Source organism: Nicotiana attenuata, chromosome 11 (genome assembly GCF_001879085.1).
Source record: "Nicotiana attenuata strain UT chromosome 11, NIATTr2, whole genome shotgun sequence".
In the NCBI taxonomy this organism is placed as follows: Eukaryota; Viridiplantae; Streptophyta; class Magnoliopsida; order Solanales; family Solanaceae; genus Nicotiana; species Nicotiana attenuata.
Genome location: NC_031999.1, coordinates 51,495,541 through 51,506,342, shown reverse-complemented (window position 1 = coordinate 51,506,342; position 10,802 = coordinate 51,495,541).

Here is a 10,802-nt window from a genome sequence, read left to right as displayed (position 1 = left end):
TATATATATATATATTTTCATTTTATTTAGGAGAATGAATGAAGAGTTTAAAGGGACTTCCCTTTTCGAGTCAAATTTTCCTGCTGAACCGTTTTGGTTTATGCGTGCCTTGCTTTTATTGCTCCTTCTTCTTGCAAGGTTGTTGTGGACTACACCTATTTTCCTGTTTTTAAATCACAGAACAATTTGTCAATTTGAAGCGGTGGTTGGTATTGTGGCCTTGATTGTTTCAATCACTTGATCTTGGCCCAACTCTTTCAATGGAAATCTCAATTGCTCTTTGGCTTTCTGGAAATTGGTATCCTTTCTAAACCCAGGGATCTTGATTTTCCAAAATTCCACATGATGGTTAACCTGTGTGGGGCTTGGACTTTTCATCTTATTTTGCCTTTATGGGCACTTGACTTTGGATATTCTTCGTTTTCAAGTATTTGACTCTGGAGCATCAGCCATCATGGCCAGTCGAGATCGACTTGATGCACCTGCTGAGGTTGGGTGCTTTTCTTGAATTTAACTTTTTTCAAACAAAAACCTTGTAAAATCGATCTTGCCATCTTTTCTTTGAATTAGTTTCGCAGGAGAATTAGACTGAAAGGGATTCAAAGAAAAGTAAACAAAGGACAGGATAGTGAATTTAAAGGAGAAGTGTCCCTTTCGGGGAAAGGAAAGAAGGACTTATCTGGAGTGCATGCAGACTTCAATAGACATGACATGTTTCTTGGACTTGATACCCGATCTGCGCAACAATCTAATCTCCCATCATAACTCATACCTCAAAACCGAGAAACCTTGCCAGGACTCTATCTGTGCCGATGGTTGTAAGTGATTCCCTTTTCGATCAGTGGCGCCCTTTGAGGGTTTTCACCAACTGATCTCTCTCATTTCACTTCTCACCATCGCCTTATAGTGCTCTTTGTGAGTTTTCACTAACAAGACTCTCTCATTTTCAATTTTTCTGCTCACCATTGCCTTACGGTTCCCCTGTGGGTTTTCACCAATAAGAATCTCTCATTTTATTTCTCTCGTTCGATTGTATCAGTTCCAAGTAACCAACATCCTCCAATTTCGAACATCTTTACCGATTGATCAAAAGGACTTTGAACAGGATTTAGGGTAAAAAGAGTTTGGATTGAATTACAACTTTGGAACCCTTCTGGCGACCCATCGCCGAACCATTATAACTTCTGCCCCTATTTCAACTTTTGAGGGGAATGTGGATTTATATTTTTTGTGACTGAACCCCAGAGAGAGGCTCCCTACGTATTCTTTTGGAATCAAGTCCAACGTAGTTCATGGAAACTTTGTTTTTGATTTTCTTTTTGTTTTTTGTTGTTTTGTTTTGTTTTTCTCTTCCTGTTTTTTTTTTGACATTTTTGGGTTCAAAAGAGAGTAATCAAAGAAAGGTAACAGGCTCAAAGGGTTAGCAAAGGGTTAAAAGTGTTTGGGTAGCGAGAATGAAAGCCTTCATCATCCCAATTGCCGTAGAAGAGTTAAACGTAATACCCTTTGACCGCGTCTGCGTTGACCGCGTCTGCGTTGACGGCTGTTTCGGGGTCATTTCCTTCAATGTCTCCCAAGTACAATGCCCCTTTTGGCGACAAATTCCTTATAATGTACGGACCTTTCCAGTTTGGAGCGAACTTTCCTTTTTCTTCCTTGTGATGTGGAAGAATACGTCTCAAAATGAGCTGCCCCACTTCAAAGTTCCTAGGCCGCACTTTCTTGTTGTAGGCACATGCCATTCTTTGTTGATACAAGTGCCCGTGGCAAACTGGCCATCCGCTTTTCATCAATCAGGGTTAACTGTTCTAAACGGGTTTTGACCCACTCATTATCCTAAATATCAGCTTCAACGATAATTCAAAGAGATGGAATTTCAACTTCTGCGGGTATTACGGCTTCGCTGCCATACACCAATAAGAAGGGTGTTGCCCCAACTGATGTGCGCACGGTTGTGCGATATCCCAACAATCCAAAAGGCAACTTTTCATGCCATTGTCTAGAACATTGAATCATTTTCCTAAGAACCTTCTTGATGTTTTTGTTCGCTGCTTCAACAGCACCATTAGCTTTGGGCCGATAAGGGGTAGAATTTCGGTGCGTGATCTTAAATTGTTCACATATCTCCCTCATCTAATGACTGTTCAAATTTGCAGCATTGTCCGTAATGATAGTTTTAGGAATACCAAAATGACAGATAATGTTGCAGTGCACGAAGTCCACCACTGCTTTCTTAGTGACGGCTTTGAGAGTGACTGCTTCGACCCACTTTGTGAAGTAGTCAATGGCAACTAATATGAATCTGTGCCCATTTGAAACTTTTGGCTCGATTGGCCCAATGACATCCATACCCCAAGCAAAGAACGGCCATGGTGCTGACATAGTATGCAGTTCTGAAGGTGGTGCATGAATCAGATCCCCGTGTACCTGACACTGATGACACTTTCGGACAAAATTGAAAAAATCCTTTCCAGGTCATCCAGTAATAGCCTGCTCGAAGGATTTTCTTTGCAAGGACATATCCATTCATATGGGGTCCGCATACTCTTCCGTGCACTTTATTCATGATTCTTCCGGCCTCTTGGGCATCCACACATCTTAGAAGGTTCAGATCTGGAGTACTTTTGTACAAGACATCTCCGCTCAAGAAGAAGCCACTGGCAAGCCTTCTAATTGTTCTCTTTTGGTATCCACTAGCTTGCTCGGGATATTCTTTTGTTTTCAAGAATCTTTTGATATCATGATACCATGGCTGAACATCCGGCTCTATTTCAACTGTGCTGCAATAACCATGTTTTTCTCGAATTTTGATTTCCAGCGGGTCAATGTGGACATTGCCTAGATATGGCAGCATCGAGGCCAAAGTAGCTAGGGCGTCGGCCAACTCATTGTGAAACTGAGGAATGTACCTGAACTCGATGGATTTGAACCGCTTGCTAAGATCTTCAACATGTTGCCTGTATGGAATAAGCTTGACATCCCGAGTTTTCCATTCACCTTGATCTTGTCGGATAATCAAGTATGTGTCTCCCATGATTAACAATTATTCCACATCCCGATCGATGGCCATATTCATGCCCATAATGCAGGCTTCATACTAGGCAGTGTTGTTTGTGCAGAAGAACCGAAGCTGGGTTGTGGCTGGATAGTGCTGACGAGTTGGTGAGATCAAAATTGCCCCAATCCCGACACCTTTTGCATTCACAGCTCCATCGAAGAACATTTTCCAAGCATTGGTGTTTTCTAGAATTACCTCCAATGAATTTACTTCCTCTTCCGGAAAGTAGGTACTCAAAGGCTGGTATTCATCATAAGCAGGATTTTCAGCTAGGTGATCCGCCAAGGCTTGAGCATTCATTGTCGTGCGGGTGACATAGACTATGTCAAACTCGGTGAGCAGGATTTGCCATTTTTCCAACCTCCCTGTGGGCATCGGTTTTTGAAATATGTACTTCAGGGATCCAACCTGGTTATGAGATAGGTGGTGTAGGCCAACAAGTAATGCCTAAGCTTCTGAGCGACCCAAGTTAGGGCGCAACAAGTTCTTTCCAACCAAGTGTACTTGGCTTCATAACTAGTGAATTTCTTTCTCAAGTAGTATATGGCTTGTTCTTTCTTCCCGGTCACATTATGTAGCCCAAGAACACATCCAAAAGAGTTCTCCAACACTGCAAGTACAAAAACAAAGGCTTTCTGGGCTCGGGTGGAACCAACACTGGCGGATTCGACAGATATTCTTTGATTTTGTCGAAAGCTTCCTGAAACTCATCTGTCCATCTAATCACCGCATCTTTCTTCAAAAACTTAAAGATGGGCTCACACATAGAGGTAAATTAAGCAATGAATTTGCTGATGTAATTCAATCTTTCCATCAGACTCATAACTTCTTTCTTGGTTCTCGGAGGGGGCAAATCCCGAATAGACTTTATTTTTGTTGGGTCTAACTTGATGCCTCTCCGACTGACTACAAACCCCAAAAGTTTCCCAGATGGTACTCCAAATGCACACTTAGCGGGATTCAACTTCAAGTCATACTTGCACGGTCGCTCAAAGAATTTTCTGAAATCTTGTACATGGTCATCCTGCGTCTTGGAATTAATTATCACATCATCCACATACGCCTCAATTTCCTGGTGCATCATGTCGTGAAGGATGGCAGTCATAGCCCTCATGTAAGATGCCCCGGTATTCTTCAAACCAAATGGCATGACCCTGTAACAATAAGTACCCCAGGGTATGGTGAAATCCGTCTTTTCTGCATCTTCTTCATCCATCAGAACCTGATGATACCAGGCATAACAATCCATAAAAGACTGTATCTCATGTTTGGCGCAGTTGTCAACAAGGATGTGGATGTTTCGTAACGGAAAGTTGTCTTTGGGGCTTGCTTTGTTCAAGTCCCAATAGTCAACACACACTCGAGTTTTTCTATCTTTCTTTGGCACTGGGACCACATTAGCGAACCATGTGGTGTATCGTACCACTCGGATCACTCCCGTTTTCAACTCCTTGGTGACTTCTTCTTTGATCTTGTCGCTGATGTCGGTTTTAAACTTTCTCTATTTTTGTTAGACAAGGGGATAACCGGGGTAAGTTGGCAATTTGTGCACCACCAAATCAACACTCAGTCCTGGAATATCATCATAGGACCGGGAAAACACGTCTTTGAATTCGAACAAAAGTTGGATCAAGGCATCTCTAGTTCTTTCATCAGCGTGAATTCTTATCATGGTTTCCTGGACCTCTTCCGAACTACCCAAATTAACTGGCTCAGTTTCATTTAAGTTTGGCTTAGGCTTATTCTCGAATTGTTCCAGTTCTCGGTTTATTTCCTTAAAAGCCTCATCTTCATCATATTCTGGTTCTTGATTCATTATTTTATAGTTAGACAGCGTGTTAGGATATGGGCATGGAGTCCGCAAGCATGTCATGTTATTTAAGTCTGCATTATTAGAACTGAAAAGAGAGATAAGAAAAATAACGAAAAATCAGAGAGAATAGAGAAAGAGATTCAAAGACGATGAAATATTAATTTCATTTCATTGAAGTTTAAAGATATGAGGGTTTACATTGGAATTTAAAAGACACTAAACTAAAAAACATTCAAGTTATAGCCTGAAATAACTCGAAATGCAGAAAAAGTAGCAAGACTGAAACTACCAGGATTCCCTCCTGACTAGGAACAGAGTAGCCTCCCAATTTTGAAGCTTGGTATTCGGTCCCACATATTGCACCTCAGCGGTGCTCGAGCCTTCACCCGGCTGGACAATATGAGCCTCATATAACATCTTCCTTGTCGCTCCACAAATATCCTCGATTTCCTCGGCCGTGAAGGCCTCATCTTCTTCCTCTATGTATCTATGCTTGACAAATGTCTTGGAGAGATGCGGGACCAACTGATTCAGGGCCCACATTCTTTTTATGTTCATTAGCCCATGTCACGTCAGCTTCTGTGGCTTAGAAACCCACACCGAAGAATTTTTCAATGGCAGTTAGAGTGATGGGTTCTGTGATGCCTTGCAAAGATGCCCCAAGCCCTTTTTCGGGCTTGTAGCCATGCTTTATCATTTCAGTGGCGACCATGATGGATGCATTTGACAAGAAAGGTTGAGGACACGGGGTTCCTTCCTCATACTGATCCGCGACTACAATCTCAAAAGCTTGGTAGACTATGTGCTTGCTACCTTCCTTGGTCTCCATACATGGAACTGATGGGTCCCTATAGATTGACTGCTCATCTTCCCCATGGACCACGATTTCATGGTCTTCGTGTTCAAACTTAACCATCTCGTGGAGGGTAGAAGGTACGACTCCTGCAGCATGGATCCAAGGCCTTCCTAGGAGAAAATTGCAGGAGGTGTCCATATCTACAACCTGAAATGTCACTTCAAGATCCACATGACCGATAGTTAGGATAAAACCAATCTCCCCTATGGTATCTCTCTTGATGCCATCGAAAGCACGTACAAAACATTGTTGGGCCTAATTCTTTCAGTCCCAATTTCCATTCTCTACAAGGTCGAGAGAGGGCAGATGTTAACCCCAGATCCGCCATCCAACATAACTCTCATCACATAGTATCCCTCACATTTAGCAGTCAAATGGAGAGCTTTGTTGTAGGCAGCCCCTTCTGGAGGCATGTCATTTCGGCTGAATGAGATCTGGTTGACTTTAAAAAATTGTTCCGCCATTCTTTCCAGTTGCTCAACCGTGGTATCGACCAGAACATATTCTTAATTAAGCGTCTTCAACAGCACTTTCTGATGCTCATGCGAACTTATAAGTAGAGACAAAAGTGAGACCTGGGAGGGAGACTTCCGGAGTTGGTCAATTATATCGTACTCCGAGGTTTTCATCTTTCGGAGGAATTCATCTGCCTCTTCAGCACTGACTGGCTTTTTAAGCGGGAAACGCTTCTGTTTGGTCTTGTTCAATTCTTCCAAGTCGAGGTACTTCCCAGTCGGGTTCATTTCATTCACTTCCCCCATGATTTCTTTTCTTTTGTACGTCACTACTGCTTTATTATAGTTCCAAGGGACGGCTGTAGGGTCCTTCATGGGCTTTTGTGGCGCACGGCTGATAACCACGGGCTCAGTCAGCCTGGGTGAGGTTACCAGCCCCCGCACCACATATGTCCCCTTTGTTACGTATATCTTAGGTCCCTTGTTTAGCTTGAACCTTTTGGGGGGACTCAACACGAACTGTTCCTTTCTGGGGGCCCTGGGGATATAAAGAACGGCCCATGGATTGGCCAGTTCTTATTTGGAAGGCTGCAATTTCTTAACTGCCGCGGTTTCTACTCCTGCTAATAGTTTAGCACATTCGTTGTTGTTACTATGGGGTCCTGAAGCACAAGGANTAAACACTTTATTAAATATTTAGAAATTCGGGACATGCCATTTAGCGAATTTTCATGGCTTCCCGCAAAGTTAACAAGACGCGAGCCACTTTAGGCACGCTTTTAACAATTTTATTTTCCTAAATTCGGGAGTGCATTTCATGCGACCCAAATCTAAATCCCAAAACGTTGAATAAGAGGTGTTGAGGATCCGGGTGCATTTCATGTGACGTGATCCGAAAACACGCTCTTAAACGGCGTTCACTTTCGTAAAAAATAACTAAAAGCGGTAAATAAACTCAAAATTGCACTATAGGATGGAATATGTATAAAATCAGATTCTTTATCCATTTATGATAATTTAAGCGACCGTGCTAGAACCACGGGATCCGGGGGTGCCTAACACCTTCCCTCGGGTCAACAGAATTCCTTATACAGAATTTCTGGTTCGCAGACTCCAATTGGGAAGTCGAAATTTTCCTCGACTTGGGATTTAAATTAAATCGGTGACTTGGGACACCAAAAGCCAATCCTATCCCAAGTGGCGACTCTAAAAATCAATAAATAATCCCATTTCGAATAATGTCACTTTAAATGGAAAAATTCCCTTATGCATTATCCTTCGGGGTAGGTGTGTAAAAAAGGAGGTGTGACAGCTCTGGCGACTCTGCTGGGGATACGAACCCAGAATTTCGATTCAGGGTTCAAGAATTCGAGCTTAGTACAATTGTTATATTTGGCTTTATCTGATTTTTCTACATGTTCCATGCTATATGTGCTAAATGTTTTACCGCTTTGATATTTGTTGAAATTGTATATATAAACTGTCGCGAATCCCTTCCTCTTTCTGAGTCTTCTACATCATGGAGAAGGGTGCACTTCGTGTAGCTTCTCTTCTGTTTAGAGTCTTTTCCCATTTAGAACGAGGTTGGATAAGTTGCAAAGCCGGCAGAGCTTCTGTATCCCCGGTACGCTGCCTCCCCCTCGGCTCGAGTTGTCCGCTCGGGTAAGCCAGGTCTAGACCAATAAACCTAGGGTTAAACCTAGAAGGACAAAAACTCATGCCGGATCCCTAGTAGGACATTTGTTTGCATCATATGCATTTGGCTTAGGGGACTCAACACAGGGGTTGGGTCCGTCTAGGACAGGTGACCCGAAATGAATTGACCATCCTGATGCATCTTACGTGCTATTTGCGCATTTATTTGCTCGGCTTTGCATGTTGACCGGTTTGTCTAAATGAGTGAAAATTTAGAAAATAAGCAGTGTTAGGACTAAGTGAGGGTGACCATTTGTTTTGAAAAACCAATGCCCAAATAGTACCGAAATGCTGCCGGATTTTGAAAAATGAAAAAAAAAACAAAAAAAAAGAAAAAAAAAAGAAAAAAAAAGGGAAAATATTTGAAAACATAGCAAAGAAAAATTGTTGTTCAAAATAGTTTTGATTTTGGCAAATCTGACCGAACTACGTTGGTTTGATTCTCACCCGAGGTGAGATACGTAGGCAACCCTCATCGGGTCCAACCCTTCCTTTTCAAAAATAGCCAAAAATGCAAAATTTTAATTTTGTGTCATAAATAAGTCGGGTGATGCCATTCCTGTCTAAAACAAGCCGAATGTCCCCAAAAGGACACCAGAAGGCCGTTTTTTGCAGGAATAGCCACCCTGAGTCATTTTTAAATGGTTTGCGAGTACAGCCTTAAAATCTTCCTCCCAGAAGTGCTGAAAGGCCGTATTTGCAAATCCAAGTCCTTATTTTCTAAGTAAAGAATTTTTGTACAAATAGCCGTTTTTCAAAATAAATCATTAAAGTCCCCTAAATAAATGTGCAGGATGAATTCAAGTAACATCGAAACCTTCTCAGTCCTGAGCGAGATCCCTTTGAAACTCCATATGTGGTGGCATGACTTGGGAAAAGGAAGCAGAGATACTGTGGTCAAAAGCCTGGGCGGTCTCGTAGATTTATTGAAAATCAGGCCAAGGACGGATGTCATTGAGGCACTGATACCATTTTGGGACCCGACCCGTAATGTATTTCGGTTTTCAGATTTTGAACTCACACCTACATTAGAAGAGATCGCCGGATACGCAGGTCTCAACGGGAACCTCCGCGGTAGATACCCTTTGGCCCCACGACCAGTAACTCTTCACAGGTTTTTAGATTTGTTGAGCATCAGTCCGGATATTCAGGACCCCCATCTGGCAGAAGGGTGTTGTACACTGCACTTCCTATATCACCGGTATGGTAACCCCAAAGGTTTTGAGGAACCCAACACTGGACTAACACATGCTGGAAATAAGGACAAATGGGAATCCCGACGGGGATTAGCCTTCATGGTGGCCTTCTTGGGAGTGGTAATTTGTCCTAGAAAAGATGGTCACATAGACTTTGGCCTAGTAGGAATGCTAGATGTTGCCATGAAGAAACCTGCTAGCACAGTGGCTCCTCTGATTGTAGCAGAAATATACCGAGCTCTGACCAAATGTCGAGAAGGGGAGAAATTCTTTCAAGGTTGCAATTTGCTCTTGCAGTTGTGGATACAGGAACATCTTTGTCACCGCACAGGATATATGAACTACGGCTTAACCGGGTTGAGTTGTATTGCAGAGTTCGAGACCCGAGTTACAGGTATTGAGTTCCCGGAGGGTACTGAGGCCTGGTCGTCATGTTTAAGATCCCTCACTGCAGATAAAGTAGAATGGGCTTATGGATGGCTTCCTCCTACTGAAGCTGTGTACACATCGGCAGAGGTCCCTTATATTCTTTTGATGGGTATTCGAACCATTCAGCCCTATGCTCCTTACCGAGTTTTGCGACAATTTGGAAGATTCCAGACGGTGCATGGTGATGAAGACCTGAGTGGGCTAGCCATTGAGGTGGGCCCAAGGGCTGCATTCCCTGAAGGCCAAATCCGAAAGATATGGAATGAGTGCAGGTACCTCGAGCCCAAAACTATGGTACAAGACCGGGCCAGAGGTGAGGTAGATCCCAAATACTTGGTTTGGTTCAGTAAAAGGTTTCAAATCCCCGAGAGACCCGCCAAAAGGCCACATGTGCAACAATTAACAAGCGAAGCTCAGGTGCAGTGGGATTGGTTGGCTAAAGAAAAGGAGTACAGAGCTCGAATTGGAGCATTTGAAAAACAGGTTCAGGAGCTTCGGTTCGAAAACAGCTTGCAAGCCGCAGCTGACGAAGGTGATAAAAAGCAATTGGCCCAGGAGAATGAAGCTCTCAAGACCCAAATTCAACAACTGAAATTAGATGCAAGGAATCGAGAAAGAAGTCTATCCGACGAGAGATTGATAAGAGGGTTGAAGAAACAAGTCCGGGACTGTCAGGAAGAATTGGAAAAATCCGAGGGAAGCATGGCAAAACTTCAGGCTCAATGGGCCAAGAAGACCGAGGAAAGGGCCCAGTTTGTACAGCAAATGAAGAAAAACTATGAGGGAACCATCGCCAACATGAAAAGAAAAATGAACACTCTTGAAGAAAAGGCAGCCCGTCGGGAGAAAGAGCTACAGGCCGAGAGGGAACAATGCTATGAATTAATCGCTGATATGGAGAAGGAACTAAAATTGTTACAGGATCTTCACTTCCAGGATTCTCAGGTACTAGAGGCTCGCACTCAACAGATAAGCCGGCTACTCCAAGAGAAAGGTCAAATCAGGGAAAGAATCAGAAACATTGCCAACTACATTGTCATGAAGTGTCAGGCCGGTGAACGGATGGGTCATACCACATTCTTTGCCTCCGTGATGATATTTGTTCGCCAGGTTATGAACGATCTAGATCAGTTGCAAAAGGGTCTTGCACGCAGGCCCGCGGCGATGCCGAGTGATGCCCCGCGGGCCCCAGGATTTGAAGCCTTGATGTACTCTTGAGTCTGTAGTTTTTCGTGTCTGGTCTTGTACTTTTCTATTTCCAAGAAAGAAAAACAAATAGTCTAGTAGCTTTGTAATTGCT